A 23,666-nucleotide genomic window follows, 5' to 3' on the forward strand; every position below is an offset into this window, starting at 1 on the left:
TCATGGTTGCCACTCGAGCCAAAAATAATCTACCAAGATTTTATTTCTATACAATATTTTTTTTTCAAAAGTTTATTTCTATAGAAAATTTTGTCAAAATTTTTATTTCTGTAGAAAATTTTGTGAAAATTTTATTTCTATAGAAAATTTTGTTAAAATTTTATTTCTGTAGAAAATTTTGTCAAAATGTTATGTCTACTTTGTCAAACTGAATTTTATACGTATTGGATCGATCTTTTTTGATTTAATATATACCACGTTTGGACTTACATACAATTTAGAAGGTGGTGTTAGGAGGTTTTAAGATACCTTGGCATCGGCAAGCGTTACCGCAACTTAAGTAATTCGATTGTGGATGACAGTGTTTAGAAGAAGTTTCTACGCAATCCATGATGGAGGGTACATAAGCTTCGGCCTGGCCGAACTTACGGCCGTATATACTTGTTTAATTTACACCTGACACCATATTGTGTTACGTCTTCAAGGTACTTTATTACAATGATCAAACTCGTTACAAAGATATTCAAGTAGAAGTATCATATTACATTGCAAGAGTACTCATGTAGCAAGGTGTTTCAGATACATTAAAAAGTAAAGTATACATATATATACAACAATATCTATAATTATCAAATTCGTAACACTGCCTCCCGCTTAAGCCTGTTCGTCCCGAACAGGCACAGAACCTGTTCCGTAAGGAGCCAATCGTTCCAGATGTACAACTTTCATCTTTGATCTAGGGCTGTCGTCCTTCTGAATCCGGTATACAACAGCATTGATCTTCTTGATGACTTTGTATGGGCCTTCCCACTGTGTTTGCAGTTTAGGACACAATCTTTTCTTTCGTTGCGGGTTAAATAGCAGAACCAATTCTTCTTCTTGGAAGCCCTCAGTATTTACAGCACGATCGTATCTCGCCTTCATTCTGTTGCTGACCATTTTTATTTTGTTGCGAACTGATTCGTGAACTTCACCGAAAGTGTTTGGGATGTCGTTTCTGTTTTCTTCCAAGGCGAGCTCATTAGGTTTAGCGCCGAATATCAGATCTCCAGGCAACTTCAACTCAGTTCCGAATAGAACATTGGCCGGTGTTCGAGAGGTGGAATCATGAATGGCAGATCTATACGACAGCAAAAAATTTGGTATATGCTCGTCCCAGTCCCTCTGGCCGGTGTCCACTACTTTTCGAAGATGTTCCTCCAGAGTGCGATTAAACCTTTCTACCATGCCATCGGATTGTGGATGTAATGGTGTAGTCCTCGTTTTCTTGATACCAAAGGATTCACACATCTCTTTGAATATGGCCGATTCAAAATTTCTTCCCTGTTCTGAGTGAATCTCGGACGGCACACCGTAGCGACATATCCAGTTTTTGTTGACAACATCCACAATCGTTTTTGCCTCTTGGTTTGGAATTGCATACACCTCCGGCCATTTGCTGAAGTAATCCATGACCACAAGATCATAACGGTTTCCAGAATCACTTACTGGGAAAGGGCCTGCCACGTCCATTGCTATTCTTTCAAACGGGGCTCCTGGTCTATATTCTTGCATAGGACATCGACTTTTCCTTGTTGGACCTTTCGCCTTCATGCACTTCTCGCAATTGGCTACCCATTCAGCAATTGATTTCTGGCATCCAACCCAGTAGAATCGTTGCTTCACTTTATCGGCTGTTTTGGTTATTCCCAGATGACCTCCACTGGGACCATTATGGAACTCCGCCAAAACGTCTCTTATTTTGGAATCTGGAACGATGATCAAATTTCGGCTGCTCTTGCCATCTTCGCTTTCCCATTTACGTTGCAGGGATCCATTGACTAGAACTAAACTATCCCATTGAGCCCAGTATGATTTCATAAGTGGACTTTCGGCTGCGATGTCTTTCTTACTGGGCTTCTTGTTCTCTTCCTTTGCCGAAATAATTTTGTTCAAAATGGGATCTTTACGCTGTTCTGTTGGCCAGTCCACTCCAGATTCGATGTGTAACAGCCGAATATCAACAATCTCCTCCTTGTGTTCAGCTTTCGAGCAGTGCTTGCATTCTATACTGCAAGGTCGACGTGACAATGCGTCAGCGTTACCGTGTTTTCCACCTTTTCTATGCTCGATACTGAAATCATAGCTTTGGAGCCTCTCGATCCAACGTGCCAGTTGAGCTTCCGGATTCTTGAATTGAAGCAACCATCGTAGAGCTGAGTGATCAGTCCTGAGCAAGAAGTGTTGTCCATACAAATATTTATGATAATGTTTTACACTCTCTATGACGGCTAGCAGCTCTCGTCGCGTTACACAGTAGTTCTTTTCGGGCTTGGACAACGTTCGGCTGAAATATCCGATGACCTTCTCCTTGCCGTCTATCTGTTGGGATAGCACACCTCCAATACCATGCGCGCTAGCATCTGTATCCAAAACAAATTTTTCGCCCGGAATAGGATACGCTAGAACAGGAGCTGAACATAAAAGTTCTTTTAAATGTTGGAATGAATCCTCCTGTTCGTCGCTCCACTGGAACTTCTGACCTTTTTGCGTCAATTTATGGAGACTAGCGGCGATGCTGGCGAAGTTTGGGACGAATCGTCGGTAATATGTACATAACCCAAGAAAACTTCTTAATTCGTGGAGATTTCGGGGTCGTGGCCAATTTCTGACAGCTTGGATTTTGTCTTCATCGGTGGATATGCCCTCCGCAGTCACATGATGGCCCAGGTATTTAACTTCCCTCTGGAAAAGGGAGCATTTCTTTGCGTTAAGGCGTAGACCAGCGGCTGACAATTGCTGGATAACGTCTTTCAAGTTCTTAAGGTGCTCGTCAAATGTTTTGCCCATCACTATGATGTCGTCCAAGTATATCAAGCACGACTTCCAGTGCAACCCCTTCAGTACCCGCTCCATCAATCTTTCGAAGGTAGCCGGAGCGTTGCAGAGCCCAAACGGCATTACATTGAATTGCCAGAGACCGCCATTAACGCCAAAAGCCGTCTTTTCCTTGTCTTTCTCGGCGATCTCTACTTGCCAATATCCACTCTGCAAATCAAGCGTAGAAAACCATGTTGTTCCGGCTAGTGTGTCCAACGTGTCATCAATGCGTGGAAGCGGATAACTGTCCTTTTTGGTGACATCATTCAGTTTTCTGTAGTCCACGCAGAATCGGGTACTTCCATCTTTCTTTTTGACCAGCACAACTGGGGAACACCAAGGACTTGATGATGGCTCGATCACTCCACTCTCCGCCATTTCCTTTATGAGCTTTTGAACTTCGTCTCTTTTTGCCAGGGGAACACTTCGTGGTGCCTGTTTTATGGGCCTTTCTTCTGCGGTTTTAATTTCATGTTTCACTACAGATGTTCTTCCTTGATTTCCCTTTTCAGAAGCAAAAGCAGAGGCGTTTTTCCACAACAATTGCTTGGCTTTATTTCTCTCTGACGGCGATAGATGACGTATCCAAGCCTCGAAATACCCTTCTAGATGTTTTCTCACTGCTCCATGTGTCTTTGATGAGTTGCCTTCCAAATTGACTATTGCCTCGGCTGGTGTACATTTTCCAATATCAGAAAATTTTACAATTTGCTCATGATTGTCAGACAAGTTCAAGACAAGTTCTCTTCGTTCGTTGTTACCAGGGCATTTGCTATCAAGATGTTGTTGCTTTTGTTTTCTGCTGGTTCAACAACCCACAATTGGCCGACTTCACAATCTCCATTCATAGAAACCCATATAATTGCTTCGGCATTCGGTGGTATAGACTCTGAATGGCTCGTTGTCAAACGTCTGATAGGTGTATTCCCGTCGTATCCCACGTTTACCGTTATTTCGGCATCGCACGACGCTTCATATCCAAATTGAGACCAAAAGCAATCATGAAATCCGCTCCAATTATAACTTCGTCTACTATATCGGCCACAATGAAATCATAAGTAACGGATTTGTTAGCAATAGTTAATTTTACGGTGACCTTTCCATATACGGTTGCGGGTTCCCCTGTAGCCGTGCGTAGCTTGACTCCAATCAGTGGTGTAACTTTTCCTTTTACTAAATCAGATCTAATGATAGACTTTGATGCACCAGTATCCAACGTCAAAGTACGCTTGTCGCCATTAATAACACCCGCAATAGTTAAATTGTTATTTTTCTGTTGAACTATTGCTATGGAGATGGTGGGGCCATCGTCTGTGGGAGCCAGCTCTTGCCCCGCTGAACTAGCTCGATTTAGTTTAAAGGTGACTCACTTGACTGTGGGGTCACCTTCTTATGGCTATTGTTTGATGGGGATGGCGATTTCGATCTTGATCGCTTACGACGTGCTTTACATTCCCGAGCAACATGTCCAGGCTTATCACAGTTATAGCACTTCATTCAGGATTTTGTTGTCTCCTGCTTCATTTCTTGCATTGCCTGCTTAACGGCTTCTTTCACTGAATCAATCACGGAATTTGATTCGTCATTCTCAGTCTCCACCTTACGTACTTTGTGAACTTGAGGACGTGCTAGTACTCTCGCTGTCTCTTGTGCAAGGGCAAATGTTACAGTTTCCACAAATGTAGCGTTTTGTGACGCATATGTTGCACATTTCATGTCTGGGTCTCGAATGCCGTTCACAAAGGTCCCAATTTTGATGCGGTCCACAAGTGGGTGACTCTCTCCTGGATATGCCAAAAGCACCAACCGCTCAACCTCTGTTGCAAAGTCTTATAGAGTCTCATTTGACTTCTGGACTCTTCCTCTTAATTCCATTCTGAAGATGTCTTGCTTATGTTCTCCGCCGTACTTACGTTGAAGTGCCGCTATTACTTCATTATAATTATTTCTAGAGGCAGCGGGAATGCTTTGCATCACATCAGCGGCGTTGCCCTTTAATGCCAATAGAAGTTCAATTGCTTTGTCATTGTCGTTCCATAAATTTCTAGAAGCAACCATTTCAAATTGGAATTTGAATACATCAAACGAAGTTGAGCCATCGAAAACAGGAGGTTTGGTTTTCGAGCCCTCGATAACGCGCACTGGTCCACCTTTAATTTCCAGCTCTGACATTTTTCTTTCAATGTGTAGAATCCTCTCATCATGAACCATAATTTTCTCATCCACAGAAATAATCTTCTTATCCAGCTCCCCAATTTGGCTTTCGATATGGTCCACACGTTTTTCCATGCCTTCAGCAATTTGTTGAAGATTCTCATTTAGAATTCTAGAATTTTCGTCCATCCTTTTTTGAATTTTCGTCGAATTTTTCTTCCAATTTTCTAGAATTCTCTTGCATTTTTAGAGAATTTTCTTCCATCATTTTGCTCAGAACATTGAGCATTGATGTGTAATCCACAACACTCGAAGCCACTGACGGAGTTTCTACACTGCTGGTATTGACGAGTATTGACTCATCAATGTCTTCCTTATAATCAAATTCGTGCGTCGCAATGTCCACATTACGCCGTTCAAACTCTTCCAGTAGACGCTTTTGAAGCTGGGCCTTATTGCCTGTTGTCGGCAGCTCCAGTTTGCTCAATTCCTTTTTTAAGTCTTCCACACGAAGCTCATTAAACTTCATTGTAGATTTTTTTTTCGTTATTTCACTTCCGACACCAATTGTTACGTTTTTATATTTAGGCGTTTTTAATTACCCGACAATTAAAACACAGTTCTTTTAAATAACGACAATCTACAATTTATTTACTATGACTTCACACTTTACAATTCGTTCACCCTGAAGTTATTCGTTTGACGCTTTAATTAAGACTGACTCGTTAGCAGCATGCGAGCGCTTTTATATATGACGGTGTGGCAATACGAGAACATTCTGGTAGCACTTTCTGGCAACGCCAGAACATTCTTAGACAATGCTAGAAGGATCTACGACCATTAAGTTGTTCATCTGGTGGCTGCCAAACACATACACACTCACATAGATATATGCTCGCATGACTACAACAACAACAATAATGACAATAGACAATGAGATGAAATGAGAATGCAAAATAACAAAGCAAAGGGGTTGCTATTCTATGAGAGAGTAAGAACTAACATTTCGATAAGCAAACAAAAGAACATAAAAGAAATTCAGGAAAATACTAGAAAATGAATAGATGATTCCAACAAGTGATAGCGAAATTTTATCGTTACAATTTGAAATTTTAAATTAACGGAAACTAATTTAAATAAACTTATATCTATAATTATCAAATTCGTAACAATATTTTTAAGATTTTTTGATCAAAATAATATTGTCTAACTCACTTAAAATATTTGTAATTATATTGGATATTGTAAAATATACATTAGTTTGATGCAATGTAGTCATTGAAGTAATGTAATTTTAATTAATAAATTACGTACTTTTGACGAATACCTTTCATTGGAATGATGTAGAATATTCATTGTATAGAGACTATCGGACATCAATTTGAATACCGTTTTTCATCGAAAGGAAGAAAAAAAATACATCAATTAAATGACACTTTTTCTTCAAGATGATGAAATTATTTCATTAAATTGATGAATATATTTGATGAAAAATTGATGTAAAATTCTTCATTACGATGATGAAATGCGTTGTAAGCTCAAAATCGAAGAAACATCAAATTAATGTTGAAAATCTTCATATTGATGAAGTTTTTCCGTTCAGTGTAGCACTCCGTTTAAACTTACAACACTTAAAATATCTCCAATTTATTTATTTATTTTATTTATTTATTTGTATATTTCTACACAGCAAGACAATGTCTTATAATTATAGTGCAGATTTCAATAGTTGAAATAATATCCACCTTAACTAGGATTGAAATAATTAATATAATGGGAAATTTTATAAAAAATTGAGGAAAAACATTTCTTCTAAATAGTAATAATTTGTATAATTAATGATTTTTGAAAAGTAAAATGTTATTAGTATTTATAATAATATCGTAGAAAATTTAACATTTAAATGCAAAGACGTGATAGTATGTAAAAAAGAAGTTTATGAAGGACAAGATAGATGTAAATTAATTCCGATACAATTGAAGTATTCGCTTTTTAAAAATAAAGGGGTTGCTGATGCTTTGTATGTTGCTTGGTAATGTGTTCCAAAGACGTATTGTACTTATAAAGAAATGCCATTCGGAAACAAGACATCGACGCCTAAATGGTATTATTTTTCTTCCTCTGCTTGATCTTGTGAATCTCAATTAGCAATACAACTTATCCGGTGTCCGTTTTACTATAAGTTTCTGCAAAAATATCAAAGCCTTTGAATTGAGAAGAGTCTGAAAACTAAATCCATACAGAGAATTCGTTAGATGGGTGACACGTTGTCGCCTATTCAGTCCATACACATAACGGATGATGCTATTGAAGGCAACGTTTAACCTCCGTAGACTCCCCGAGTCACAATTAGCAAAAAGTTCACAGCCATAAATCAGTCCTGGTACCAGTAAAGTTTTCGCCAAGAGAATTCGTATGTTCAGTGGCGTATAGGAATGGCTAAACCACAGCGCTCTTAACCTAGCATAAGTCTGGCCCGCAGCAGAATTGACATGATCTGTCCAACTAAGTGAACTATTGAAAATTACTCCTAAATTCTTCGCTCTGGTGACAACATCCACTTCTGATCATTTATAATAATATCCGGCGCATGTGGGTGGAAATGCTTGTTCCTGTGTATTATAAGACATTTCGATTTCGTAGGGTTCAGCAATAATCCGTTAGCCTTCGCCCAATTAAATACACGGTTAAGATCATTGTTAAGCCTCTCTACAGTGTCCCTGATACCGCCAACATTGCTGCTCAGGAAAACCTGGACGTCATCAGCATACATGACAGTCTTGCAATGCTCTAATTGAAGGGGGAGATCGTTGGCATATAGTGAGAATAATAACGGACCTATAATGGACCGCTGTGGCACACCCTTATATATTTACAGGTAGAGGTCCCGATCTATCGCCTCCACTATAAACTGTTTGAATCCTGTCCTTAAGGTACGACGTAATCAGGTCCAATGCGGTTGGTGTGAATTTAAAGAAACGTCTCAATTTCATGGCCAGATTTTGATGATCAACAGAATCAAACGCTTTTGAGTGGTCCAAAAGTACAAGAAATCCAACTTTGTTGTCATCAATATCTCCTCTCAACGATTGTGAAACCTCCGCCAGGGCAGTGATGCAACTATGGTCCGGGCGAAACCCAGACTGCCTACCAGTCAACAGTGACTCCCGGTGAAGATATTCTGACATCTGAGAGTGCAATATCTTCTCGAAGATCTTAGACAAGTAGCAGAGTATAGATATGGGACGGAAATCCAAATTAGATTTAGGAACCGGAATGATTTTCGCATGTTTCCACATAGTGGAGTACATACTTGTGGTTAAAATCGTATTAAAAAAATGGGTAAGAAAAGGCAAAATCATTGGAAGTATGATCCTAATAAATTTTGGATCGATACCATCAAGACCAACGGCGTTAGGCTTCACTTTGGAGAAACTAATAACCATCTCATCATATGAGACACATCGAAACTCAAAAGAGCCATAAATATCAGAATCGTCCGCTGTTCTACTACTATTACCATAAAAGGAAATTCGCAAAAGTATTAAAAGTTATTTTATGAACGTGCGATCACAATAAATGTCACTTCACATATGAATTTATTTATTCTTCAACAAATTTCACATGCCGCAGACATAACGGATTTTCTCAAGGGCACTGCTTTTGTGTGTGTGTTTTAGCAATAAAAGCACAAAAAACTTTGCAACGCAACAAGTATGTCCCATTTGAAGATTTTTGTAGTTTTATTTTCTATTTTTCCAAATTTTAATTAAATCATCACTTAAAAAGGTTTATAATAATTAAAATATGTGGAATTAATGTAATTGTTAGAGTTTGTCATATATGGGGGGCGGAAAAATATAAATGAATAACATGTGATGAAAATTTTCTTCAACTTGATTACTGATTTCATTAAATGAATGAAAGATTTTCATCAAAATGATGACCAAAAATTGATGTAAGTTTCTTTATTGAGTTGATGACGGTGTTTTTCAACTGAAAACAGAAAACATCAAATTGAATACCGATTCATAAAAACAATGTAATTTCTACATCAATTTGATGAAGTTTTTTGATGATTTTGTTTCATTAAATTGATGATGTACTTTTCTTTCAGTGTACAATAAAAAAACTCGCTTCCCAAAAAATATTTGTGTTTGTTGGTGTATGAAGCCTGCAAATTTTATTGGAAACTTTTATAATATTCTGTTTTTACTAAATCGGTACGATACTTAGCCAAATTCTAGTCTACACTTGTTAAAATAAATTGAAAATTTTATTCAATTTATTGCGGACTAGTAATAAAGCGGACCTTAGACGGTCGGATAAACACTACGACATAGGTTCGCATATTTGTTGTGTGTTCGTTCAAGTTTTACCCTCATACTGCACGAACAATTATGATAACAATATGAAGAAATAAGAAGAAGCATAAACACAAACAATGAAGATGGACGAAAAGTTAGGTGTAAAGCCATTTTTTAGTAAAAATGGAAGAAACAATAAAAATTCCAAGTTGAGTTAGCGGTCCCTCATTAATTTCATTGCAGGAATGCTTGCTTTAATTATGAAAATAAATTTGTTTTTGCTAATGTTTGGCGAACATCCCCTTACACGTGAAGATTTGTGCCTCCCAACCGGAAGAAATCAAAGTTGTTTTGATTTTACGCCAACACGTCCCCGCAACACGCGAACATGACCTTATACTAGCGGATTTGTCGCCGCAACTTGTTGTGTCGCAGGGTTTATCCGACTGTATAAAGTGCCCTTAAGTAAATTTAGTGACGCTGTTCCCCGTTTTGCAAATTTTGTACCGTCATACGATTTAAATTTGTAATGTTGATATTACTATTTATTTATTGCAACAACTACCTTAGGTGCGTCCCATGATTAAACTAAAATTATTTTAGTAAACTCAACTTTTGGTTATACTAATACTACGTTCGCACTAGGCACAAAATCTCTCTATTTAGAACTCAAATCTCTTTACAAATCTGAAGTGTTCGGACTGGCCAAATAACGAGATTTCGTAGATTTAGGGCCTTAACAGCTGTTTGTAAATATATCAATACAAACACAAACCCGTATGTGTATACGCACACACACATTCATCTATAAGAAAAAATTGGGCATGGTTGCAAAAAGCGCGTTTTTAGTACTAAAATCACAGTTGTACAAGGCAGTATAGAGGATTTGGAAAGAGATTTTGTTGAAATCCTCCACGAGTCAGCTGATATTTGCCTATTGCAAATCTACTGAGATCTAGGAGGATTTGGGCCAAAATCCTCGTTTGCGAGGATTTCATGTCTAGTGCGAAAATAAAGTGAAATTGAATTTTTGACTTGGCACTTTAAAGGATTTTTTTTTGTGTTTCACTAACATTGGTCAGTGAGTTTGGAATCTTATTTAATACTACGTTCGCACTGGACACGAAATCTCGCTATTTAGAACCAAAATCTCTTTACAAATCTCAAGTGTTCGGACTGACAAAATAACGAGATTTCATAGATTTGAGGATTTAACAGCTGTTTGTAAATATATCAATACAAACACAAACTCGTATGTGTACACGCACACACACATTCATCTACAAGGAAAATTGGGGCAGGGTTGCAAAAAGCGCGTTTTTAGTACTAAAATCACACTTGTACAAGGCAGTATAGGGGATTTTGAAAGAGATTTTGTTGAAATCCTCTACGAGCCAGCTGATATTTGCCTATTGCAAATCTACTGAGATCTAGGAGGATTTAGGCCAAAACCCTCGTTTACGAGGATTTCGTGTTTAGTGCGAACGTAGTATGAGATTGCGACAACCAATGCAAAGTTGGTCCAAAAGCTACAATTTAGTTGTGCTGGCAGATATCATTGATAGTTTAAGGAACCACCTATTTTCGGTTGGCAAATAATTCGGCTGAAGCAACGAATTTGTTTTCTGGGTGTAAATATAGTCCACAGATAAACCGATCCCCAATCGCACAACAATTGGTCCATATCGGTTCATAATTGTATATAGACCCCATAAAAAGCGACCCCGCATTTCAATTCTGGATCTCTAATTACCGCGCAAAAGTTCATATCGGTTCGTATTTGTTGACTTCCCCATATATACCGGTCAAGAACTGAATTAGATACGTATGTAATCTTTGTTTTTTGCTATTATGTTACATACCATGGACTAACTTACAATTTAGAAGACTATGTTAAGAAGTTTTAAGATACCTTGCCATCGGAATATTACCACAAGTTCCTAAATTTATGTTTGGTTTAATAACTAAAGCTCCTTTATTATATTGTTTAGTTTTAATTTATATTAAAACTATTCTTTCATAATTGAATATCTTATTAATGCTGCAAAAAAGCGTCGCCAAAAAAGAAGTGAAAATGTTCTTTTTGGGTCCGGAAGTGGTGCAAAATTGGCGGAGAAGCGATGAATGTAATATGAACTTGTCTTAGGACAAATGTCCACCGTTTCAACAGCCGTTGCAATGAATTTGCATCACTTCTTAAGGTGCGATCCGAATTCAGTGTATTGAATGTGAATTGAAAAATTTTATGATATTTTCCCAATTAAATATTTTTTATATTTTTTATGATTTTTAATGCATTCTAACACTTCCCAGCAAAAAAAGAGCTTCCAAAAAAGAAGTTTGGATCCCCAATCTGTGATCCGGAAGTAGTGCAAACTTGGATCATCTCCAATGAATTTTACACGGGCTTGTCATAAAGGGTGATACGGTCAAAATTTGGTCAATATAAACTTGACGTATTTTTTTCAATTTTGAACACCCATGAGGGGTGTTCAAAAAGGTGTGTGTGTGTAGAATGTTGCTCCTATTTTGATTTTGGAATTCACTCTTCAGTTGTAAAAATGCCGTCCAAGCAAGAAGAGCAGCGTATCAAAATTTTGCTCGCGCATCGCGAAAATCCGAGCTACTCGCACGCAAACTGGCAAAATCGCTAAAAGTTGCCAAATCAACCGTTACAAATGTAATTAAAGTGTTTGGGGAACGTTTGTCGACAGCCAGGAAGTCTGGATCGGGGGAAATCGAAAACCGGAAGCCGCTGAGACGACAAAGAGAGTTGCCGGTAGTTTCAAGCGAAACCCTAACCTCGCTCTCCGAGATGCCGCAAATAAGCTGGGTGTATCGTCTACAACCGTGCATCGAGCCAAAAAACGAGCCGGACTATCGACTTACAAGAAGGTAGTGACTCCAAATCGCTATGATAAACAAAATACGACGGCCAAAGCGCGATCCCGGAGGCTGTACACGACGATGCTGACGAAGTTTGACTGCGTGGTAATGGACGACGAAACCTACGTCAAAGCCGACTACAAGCAGCTTCCGGGACAGGAGTTTTATACGGCAAAAATGAAGCGGAAAGGTAGCAGATATTTTCAAGCACATAAAACTGTCAAAGTTCACAAAGAAATATCTGGTTTGGCAAGCCATCTGTACCTGTGGCTTGAAAAGCAGCATTTTCATAGCTTCCGGGATTGTCAACCAAGAAATTTACGTGAAAGAGTGTTTGAATAAACGTCTGCTGCCTTTCCTGAAGAAACACGGTTGTTCCGTACTGTTTTGGCCGGATTTGGCATTTTGCCATTACGGTAAAAAGGCCATGGAGTGGTACGCCGCCAACAACGTGCAGGTGGTTCCCAAGGACAAGAGCCCTCCCAACACGCCAGAGCTCCGCCCAATTGAGAAATACTGGGCTTTTGTCAAGCGGAACCTAAAGAAGACCAAAAAAACTGCGGCGAAGAAGGTGGACAAGGTGGCTGTACAAAATCTGATGGAAGGTGTCAAGCGTGAAGGTTGAATTACACACCATGCGTCAATCCCTGCGTTGATGGAAGGGTTGATTTTTTTCTGTTTGAGGCAGACTATTTGAGCTTTTAATTTCAAAGACAAATTTCAACTCTTCAATCATCGGACGCATTGTATGCCTTGAACGCATGGTATGTAATTCTACCTTGAGGCCGGGCAATTCGGATTTGGAAAAGCGAAAGCCTAACTGAATATTTTTCCTGAATTTTATACTAATTGAACTTGAAAAAGAAATTGAATTTGATTTTTTAAATACGATTTCACCGATTTACACGCGTTTTCCCTTGACCAAATTTTGACCGTATCACCCTTTAGGACGGAAGTATTCCCTTTTCGTATTCTTTGCATTGTTTTAGAAGCTTGCCCTGGAAGTTAATTTGAATGAAGAAATTTAAAAAGCGAAAAAAATAATTTTTTCAACCAATTTTACTTTTTTTTTAACCATATGTTTTATTATACTATTATTTTCCTATTATCTAATTTTTACAATTTGAAAAACTTTTTCGTTCCGACCAGGGGTTGAACCTGGGATTGTTTGGCACCATAACAGAACGCCTTATCACACTCAGCCACAAACGCCATTGAACATAAAGCGTCGAAAGGTCAATTCAAATGTCTGTAATATGATCGTAATACGACACCAATAACATTCTAATTGCTTCTCGAGAAGTTCTTTATTAGTATGAACGAAAAAATAGGGAACGCAGGTTCAAATCTCACCAGCGGCAATTTTTTTATCAAATATTTTTCTAAAAAATTACTTTTTTTATGTTATGCATCGTTTTTATTTTTTATTTTCGGCATATATTTTCGTAAAAATATATTTTTTCCATAAAAATTAAAAACAAAAAAAATTCTCGTAATTTGCAAAATCTTTTCAAAAGAACTTCGATGGAAGCGAAAAAGTCAAACGGCACAGTTTCAAATCCCAGCGGGGATGAAATTTATTTTTTTATTATTATTTTTTTACTTGTGGACTTGTCCAACAGGGCTGCATCGGAAGTTGAAGAAACTCGATGGGGGATTCCAATTCCAATTTTTTTTTTGCTGGGTTGTTTGCAACGTTTGCCCTCTAATATTTTCAAACATTATCGATTTTTCTATAATGGATTTAGCATTTTTGTGGCAAAATTTGAATGATTTTTCCCATTTTATATATTCTTACTCTTTTCTTAAACTATTTGAAAAAAAGAAAACGAAAATTTACCCATTAAAATATGAAAAAAAATAAAGTAAAAAAACTTCCTGTGTAGTTAAATAATTAACTTCTTTTTGAGGACATGTTTGGAAGTGCTTTTAGAACAACTCCCAATTTTTTGCTGGGAAAAGTGTTGAACTACTTTTAGTTGCTTTATTATAAATTAACTGTCTAGTTATTTTGATGTCAGATTTTTTTATTCCTTAGGGGGTGTAACGGTCGATTTTATGGTACCTCTTCTAAACATTCGCGCTACCTTTATTTGCCGACCGTACTCAGTGGAATGGGTGGATTTTTTTTTGTTTAGAAGAAAATACATTCTCACCTGCTACAAAATTAAAACTTAGGTAGCTAACCTTGCATAACGTTGACTAGCTTGTGTACGGAAGTATTATAATGATAGTAAAGATGTTAGGCGTACTGGTGTGTAATGAGGTTATAGATGTTAACGACTCTCGTAATCATTACCCTCCCTTCCAATGTTGTCCCCAATGAGTCATTGGATAACCCTTTTTGATAGTGCTCAATTGTAGTCCGAGTCTTTCGTGCAATGAAAAAAAAAACTATTCTAATTCATTTTTAAATCGCTTATGTATTTAATATAGGATAAACAAGATTGTGGACTGAATTAAACATATTAACAAGTATATACGGCCGTAAGTTCGGCCAGGCCGAAGCTTATGTACCCTCCATCATGGATTGCGTAGAAACTTCTTCTAAACACTGTCATCCACAATCTAATTACTTAAGTTGCGGTAACGCTTGCCGATGCCAAGGTATCTTAAAACCTCCTAACACCACCTTCTAAATTGTATGTAAGTCCAAACGTGGTATACATTAAATCAAAAAAGATCGATCCAATACGTATAAAATTCAGTTTGACAAAGTAGACATAACATTTTGACAAAATTTTTTACAGAAATAAAATTTTAACAAAATTTTCTATAGAAATAAAATTTTCACAAAATTTTCTACAGAAATAAAAATTTTGACAAAATTTTCTATAGAAATAAACTTTTGAAAAAAAAATATTGTATAGAAATAAAATCTTGGTAGATTATTTTTGGCTCGAGTGGCAACCATGATTATGAACCGAATAAAATTTGAACAAAATTTTCTAGATATAAAATTTTGAAAATCTTTCTCAAAATTTTGACAAAATTTTCTATAGAAATAAAATTTTGGTTCATTATTTTTGGCTCTAGTGGCAACCATGATTATGAACCGATATGGACCAATTTTTGTGTGATTGGACCAATTTTGATATGTTTATTAGCGACCATATACTAACACCACGTTCCTAATTTGAACCGGATCGGATGAATTTTGCTCCTCCAAGAGGCTCCGGAGGTCAAATCTGGAGAACGTTTTATATGGGGGCTATATATAATTATGGACCGATGTGGACCAATTTTTACATGGTTGTTATAGACCATATACCAATACCATGTACCAAATTTCAGCCGGATCGGATGCAATTTGCTTCTCTTTGAGGCTCCGCAAGCCAAATCTGGGGATCGGTTTATATGGGGGCTATATATAATTTAGGACCGATGTGGACCAATTTTTGAATGATTGTTAGAGACCATATACCAACACCATGTACCAAATTTCAGCCGGATCGGATGAAATATGCTTCTCTTAGAGGCTCCACAAGCCAAATCTGGGGATCGGTTTATATGGGGGCTATATATAATTATGGACCGATGTGGACCAATTTTTGCATGATTGTTAGAGACCATATACCAACACCATATACCAAATTTAAGCCGGATGGGATGAAATTTGCTTCTCTTTGAGGCTCCGCAAGCCAAATCTGGGGATCGGTTTATATGGGGGCTATATATAATTATGGACCGATGTGGACCAATTTTTGCATGATTGTTAGAGACCACATACCAACACCATGTACCAAATTTCAGCCGGATCGGATGAAATATGGTTCTGTAAGAGGCTCCACAAGCCAAATCTGAGGGTCCCTTTATATGGGGGCTATACGTAAAAGTGGACCGATATGGCCCATTTTCAATACCATCCGACCTACATCGATAACAACTACTTGTGCCAAGTTTCAAGTCGATAGCTTGTTTCGTTCGGAAGGTAGCGTGATTTCAACAGACGGACGGACGGACGGACGGACGGACGGACGGACGGACATGCTTAGATCGACTCAGAATTTCACCACGACCCAGAATATATATACTTTATGGGGTCTTAGAGCAATATTTCGATGTGTTACAAACGGAATGACAAAGTTAATATACCCCCATCCTATGATGGAGGGTATAAAAAATGTGTATAATAAAAACTAATTGTTTAAAGAAATATTAAAAATAATGTAAAATGTAGAAATGAAAATTAAAAGGAATAAATATGTATTATATAAAATTTAAATTTAGTGTCTTTATGTAAACAAAAATGAGTGAATATTTACAAACAAAAATCTTACTAACTTACCAGACAATTATGTCCATCGTTGACCGCAGGCCTGTTGTCTATTCTGGATTCTGGTTGCTTATTTTTAATAATGAAATATTCACTCTTGACAAAATTAGTTATAAGTTTAAATGTGGTAGATTTGGTGTAGATAATTCGTCTATTTTATTGGTAGTATTATTAAAATCTTTTTGTCCCAATTGTTGTTTGCCTTATGATTATTTTCTTATGAAGCGATAAATCATAAAGAATTCGTCTTTATAATTGTTCTTCAGATTTGCAATATAGATGTTTAAATTATGCCAATTTCTCATATGACGTATACGTAACGGTCAACACAAAACCGTGAGCAAGCTTATAATACGCATACGCCATCATGTCCACTTCGCTTCCTCAATAAAAGTTACATACGCGAATCAAAATTATTAAACTTTCTCAATAGGAGGAATGAGAGATGAAAGCCTCCAATTACTGAAAAAACACGTTTTTGGAGTCCTCAGACTGATTTACTTATAATAAAACAATATATTTACCTCCTTAATTTAGTATATATAATATAGTTCGCGTTCCACAGCAATATCATAAATTTAAATCTTTCTTGACTGATAATAATTACAAATCACAAAAATAAAACAAAATACAAGCTTCCTTTGACGATGAAAATGTGACGTACCAAGCAAATATTTTTTCCAATCGCACAAAACAAATTTTCTCTGTACACACAAACTATATGGTAACAAACAAAAATTGCATTCAAACTAACTTGATTTCAAAAAAATTATATATGCAAAGTATTTGAACATACAGTACACTACAACGTGCTTACATATCACCCCCTCCTCAAAATCAGGATTTGGGGCTGCAAAGTCTCAAAGACTGATTCACTTTCTAAGTCCATATATCCTTTGCATGATATATACCTGTATTCCCAGTTTCTAAGTCCCGAAGTTCTTAACTGACTGTTCCAATTCGCCGAAGAACTTCTGCGTTTACTCCAACTGGAGCAAGTTTGCTATTAAATGTATTAACCTTAGAACTTTGAGCAAAGTTTCTTCTGATGACTTGTTGTCCGACTGAAAATTCTTTCTTTCTAGCCTTTAAGTTATACAATCGAGCATTCCTTTCGTATGCTTTACGAACCCGTTCACGAATCTCATCTCGTAGTAAAGTGAACTCGTCATCCCTTTCAATCTGTATATCTGTCTCATTTAAAAGTTGTAGTCTTTTCAGTATTTCGTAATCTTTTCCATTCAAAATCATTGATTGTCCAAAAACAATCTGGTACGGAGTCTTCCCTGTTGTCTGATGGATACTATTTCTTAACGCACAGTTTATACTGTCGAGGTACACATCCCAATCACGTTGGTCGTGTCGAATATATGATCGCAATGCCTCGTTAATTGAGCGATTAACACGCTCGCTTGCATTAGCCTGAGGACTGTGAAAAGGCGTGAACGTATGCGTGACCCCAAAATTCTTCAAAAATACTTTAAAGTCCTTGCTACGAAATTGTGTCCCATTGTCCGTTAAAATCGTTTCCGGAACTCCGAAACAATTAAATATATCTTTTCGGAGATAGTCAATGATTTCTTTTGAACAAAATTTTCGTAAAGGCCGCAAAAAAGTAAATTTGGAGAAATGATCCAATATTATCAATATGCCTATAAAACCTTTTTTGGTCCTGGGCAGTGGCCCTATAAGGTCAATATAAAATCTTTGAAAGGGTCGTTCAGTTTTAACAAATTGACCCAATGGTGGTCTCATAGTTGTCGAAGGCGACTTAGATGTTCTGCAAATATCACAATCTTGAATATAATCCTTTACGTCTGTACAGATTCTAGGCCAATAAAAAATAACGCCTCACTCTTTCCAAGGTTTTACCAATGCCTCCATGCGCCGCATTTGGTAAATTATGAGCAGTAAATATAACCTGTTTTCTTAGTTGAGATGGTACAAAAAGTTTCCACGATTCTGACTCGTCACTGTTACCTTCAGAAAATTTGGTCCGTTTGTATGTAAATTTGTCAACGACTTTGAAGTCCGGCACCTCATTTCTACTCAATTCTGTCCTCAATTTGGAATAATCATCACTGTCGAAATATCTAGAATCAAGATTTGTAGCTGGTAATGTTTGTAGCTCGATCGCATCCACGAAGTCTTCTCCTTCATGAACTCGCGATAAAGTGTCCGGCACAATATTTTCTTTTCCCCGACGGTGTTCGATGGTGAAATCAAAATTCTGCAATTTCAACGACCATCTAGCTAAGCGACCAGATAAGTCGCGCTGTCCCATTAACCACTTAAGGTTTGCATGGTCGGTCACCACCTTAAACTCTTGCATCTCTATATAAGCTCTGAACTTCTGAACTGCTAATACAACCGCTAGGCATTCCAGTTCGGTTATAGTGTAATTTCTTTGAGCCTTGTTCAATTTCTGAGACATGTACGCAATGGGTCTCTCGTTACCATCCTCATCCTTTTGTGCCAATACAGCCCCAACTCCGTATGTGCTGGCATCGCACTGAAGTATAAAAGGTTTTTCATAGTTTGGGTGAACCATGACAGGAGCACTTGTTAGCTTTCCTTTCAGTTCGTCGAAAGCAGATTGGGCCTCATTTGTCCATACAAAAGTCTTCTTTTTCGCAAACAATTCCGTCAAGGGGAAGGTGATTGTGGAGAAATTACGAATAAAACGTCTGTACCAACTTGTCATTCCAAGGAATCTTCTAAGTTCTTTGATGTTTTTGGTGCAGGTATGTCCTTAATCGCCTGAACCTTCTCATCATCGACTTGCAAAGTACCATTCCCTACAACATAGCCTAAATATTTTACTCTGGATAAACCAAAATTACTTTTCTTAACGTTTATCGTAAGTCCTGCCTTACGAAGCTGCATGGCAATCTCCATCAAATGACTTAAGTGTTCATTAAAGTCCTTGGAAACAACGAGTAGATCGTCCAAATAGACGAATACGTGAGTACGTAGATTGTATGGAATTACTTGATCCATTGACCTACATAATGTCTGCGGAGCGTTACACAATCCGAATGGTATTCGTGTGAATTGGTATAGTGGCCGATTCGGAACTGTGAAAGCTGTTTTCGCTTTAGAGCTTTCCTCCAGTTTCACTTGCCAAAAAGCGTCTTTTAGATCTATTTTCGATATACAATAAACTGGAGGAAGTCTTGCCAGCAGTCCATCAATGTTGGGAATAGGGTAAGCATCTTTTATTGTGACCATATTTAATTTTCTACTATCTACACGCACAGAAAAAACATGTTTGGACATGGTTGCCGCATCCATTTAATGCTTATTTAGAGTATGTAATTGTCGCGAAAACCATGTATTTTGTCTTTGTAAAAATAATTTTCGAGCGGAGAAAAATATATGTTGGCAATAAGCATTTAAATGGTTCTCAAATGACGCAAACATGTTCTATTATTTAAATGATAGAATTTGAGACCATTGTATGGTCAGGAAAATCATGTACCTGACCATTCAATTTTTTTTTACTTTTTTGCGGAGAAAAAAGTATTTTTATAGTTTACGTATAGACATGTCACAACCATTACATGGTCATAAAGACCATGTACATTGTTTTCGTGACCATTTAATTTTTTAATTTTTTTGCAGCGACAAGAATTTTATAAAAACATTTAGCAGGTACACACGATTTTCATTTTGCGCGTCAGTCGTGTGTTGATTGTTTCTTGGAATGGACGCAGAATACGGAATTATTGTGTTTTGTGTTAATTTATTTATTCAGAAATGGCACGTGGTTTTATGTGAATACAAAAAAGGAAAGTGTAATTGAAACAAATGTACCTGGTTTTTGTTCTGCATTTTGACATATGGTATAATTTATTTTTATTTGCAGTTATATGATGTCTGTGTTTGTACATTTGATGGTCACGAAGTAAATATGGAATGATTACTTATTGTTGAAATTGAACCAAACTAGAGTGTGTAAAAATATGTGATGTTTGCTTGCACGACATTATAAATACAAATAAACAATGAATTAGTTTATAAATAAATAAAAACAAATAAATAAAGTTGATTTTGTGTTTATTTTCTCAAGTGGCGTCCTTTTTTCGACGACGAAAAAAGTTTTTTCATAAAAATCAAAACATTTTAGGTTGTGACCATGTTCTTTTAACTAGAAGAAAAACATTTTTGACGAATAACATAACATTTTAGATCGTGACCATTGTCTTTTAATGGAAACAAAATTCTTTTTATCAATATAATAACATTTTAGATGAGGACAATTGTATTTTTCTTAGAACCATGTTCACTGAGCCAACATGGTTGCAGGTTAAAATGTTACATGGTCGCCGCAAAAATTGCTGCTATCATATTATTTTGCTCTTCGAATATGATTGTGACAATCATGTTTCTTCTCTGCGTGTACGCACATCCTTACCTTTTCTGGTTTCACAACAACTACTACCGGAGAAGACCATGGTGAACTTGGCGCCTCCTCTATGACCCCCAATGAGATCATTCGATCCAGTTCCACTCAAAGTAATTTCTCCACCGCAGGTGATATAGGGTAGTAGCGTTGTTTTATGGGTTTGGCGTCCCCGGTGTCAATGACGTGTTCAATCAATGATGTACAACCAAGCCCCTCAATTTCCGAATCAGGAAATGCTGACACTACCCTTTCTAATCTATAGCGCTGTTCATCTGTTAGTACAAGTTTATCCGAGTCAATATTTAAAGTGTTTATTTCGCATACCGAAGGCATAGAAATCTTCAAACCGAAAGATACCCAAAAGTCGTAGCCACAAATGACGTCATGCCGTATTGACGGTACCACTAAAAGTTCAATATCCTTGACTAGTCCTTGAAATTTGATTTCAATGGTCACTGTTCCTAATACAAGCTGACTCTTACCATCTGCTGTATTTACGCTCCCAACACATTTGCGAAAACCATCCCAATCACAAACTTCACTAGAGAGTTTCCCTCCAATAACACATCTATTAGCTCCACTGTCTAACAAGCCGCAATAAGTCTTGCCGCGAATATTCAAATGTATAAATGGCCTACTGTCCATATCTTTGTCAATAATAGGTGATATTACACATAACTTATATGTCTTTCTTTTTAAGTAATACTGCCGAAGGCGTTTAGAAGATTTAATCTTTCTTTTACTTTCGTTAAAAATTCTAGCCCTAGCCTTTTGATATTCCCGAAGGCGTATATGGTTGGGTCTTTGTAATGGATTCATTAGTCTGTTAGAGTCATCATTTGCATTGTCGTTACATATTGCGGATGCCCGTATTACTACTGACGGACATCCGTCCGTCCGTTTCCCTGTTTCCTATTAGCACAATTGGAGCAGGTAGGTTTGAAATTATCCTTAAGACCGCATCCATAGCAGAAAATTCTCCTCTGCTGCATACAGTCAATGAATGAATGCCCTATTTTATCACAGTTCCAACATTTTATATCACCCTTCATGGCTGCACACTCTATATCATTATTTCAGCGATATTTCCCTTTACAAATTTCTTATGTTCAAAACCCTTCGCGTCTTTCATAAATCGTTCATGCTTCCTTACAGCCGTCCGAAGATCTGATACACTAGTAATATTCATATGCAACAGCTCATGTCGAATCTCGATTCTCAAATTTCGCAGAAGAATCTCACTCAAGTCTGCATCAGAAATAGGGTTAGTTTGTCGGTCATAGCATGAATAATGTCTAAGTAATCGTCAAAGGTCTCATTTAATTTTTGTTTACGGTTTCGTATATCATTCAACACGCCAAAATCGGTATAGTCCACTTTGTATTGTTTTCTCAATGCATTTGTTAGGGAAGTCCAATTGATATCGTAATTTTGGCGATGGTATCGCCAATACCACTCTAATGCTTTCCCTTCGAATAGGCTATGTGCATGCTTGCACAAGAGCTCAAAATCACCTCTCAAATTAGTAGATGTCAAAATATTTATTCTGTATATAAATTCATCAATAGACATTTGATTGTCAAAACCTGAAAACTTCAAACGCCAATTTCGGATTATGTTCAAAATTTTCTCTGTATAAAAAGGTTCGTTATGCGGGTCAGCAGTGGAAGTCGGAGCTCCCTCTGTCAAAGTCTGTAGATTAGTAGTTGTGGATATTCTATCAGGTCTAGTCTGTTCATTGTGTAAGTCAGGGTTTATATTAAGGTGTGAATTAAAATTTTCCACTAATGTGCAAAGCTCTGATGATATAAATTCCCTAATTTCTCCTCGAAAACTAGCCAATGATTCCGAAATAATTTGTCTATATCTTCTATCAGCATCTCCGGCCCCATCATTGCTACCACGATTTTGAGAATTAAGACGTCTCTTATCAACAGCACCTCTTGTGTTGTGGGAAACTGAGTCATTATTACTCATATCAACAGTAAAGCTAACGTTTGCCGGATGTTCCATTTCCAACAAATTTTCGCGACTACGTGTTAATGGCATAATTCAAAATATACATATATAAATCCACTACTAAACTCGGAATAACAATAAGCACGACCAAAATTTAAATATCTAGTATACCAGTACTCCTAACTAAAAAAAAAATTTAAAATCAAGCAAAAAAAAAAAAAAAAAACAAAACATAGAGCAAAATATTGCATTGGTATAGGTTACAGAATTATTTCCATAAACCATAAATCCTAAATACAATAAGACACCCCTCTGCGAATTATACCACTTCGCGTCACTGCGAGTCCGTGCCCAAGTTATCATTCAAGCTCCGAAATCTCCAACAGTGCCAGATAGTGGTCTAAATTTATATTCATGATTTTAAAATCAATTTGGTTTGAATTCCGTGAGTATGTCTTCGATTAATACCAATAACAAAAATCTCAAACAGAATATCAAAAAAAAAAAAATGAACAAAAAAGTATAAACAACCAAAAAGTAACAAAAGCTGTCAACGTCACCTCGGAAAAGATAGTATAACAATATTTGGGACAACGACGAAGAGTAAAAATGTACTCATTTGTACTGGTGTAATGACAAATTTTTTTTCGCGATATATAGCCGTTGAGACCCACGTTGGGCGCCATTTAATTATTGTAACGGTCGATTTTATGGTACCTCTTCTAAACATTCGCGCTACCTTTATTTGCCGACCGTACTCAGTGGAATGGGGTGGATTTTTTTTTTGTTTAGAAGAAAATACATTCTAACCTGCTAC

This window comes from Haematobia irritans, chromosome 2 (genome assembly GCF_050003625.1).
Source record: "Haematobia irritans isolate KBUSLIRL chromosome 2, ASM5000362v1, whole genome shotgun sequence".
NCBI lineage: Eukaryota > Metazoa > Arthropoda > Insecta > Diptera > Muscidae > Haematobia > Haematobia irritans.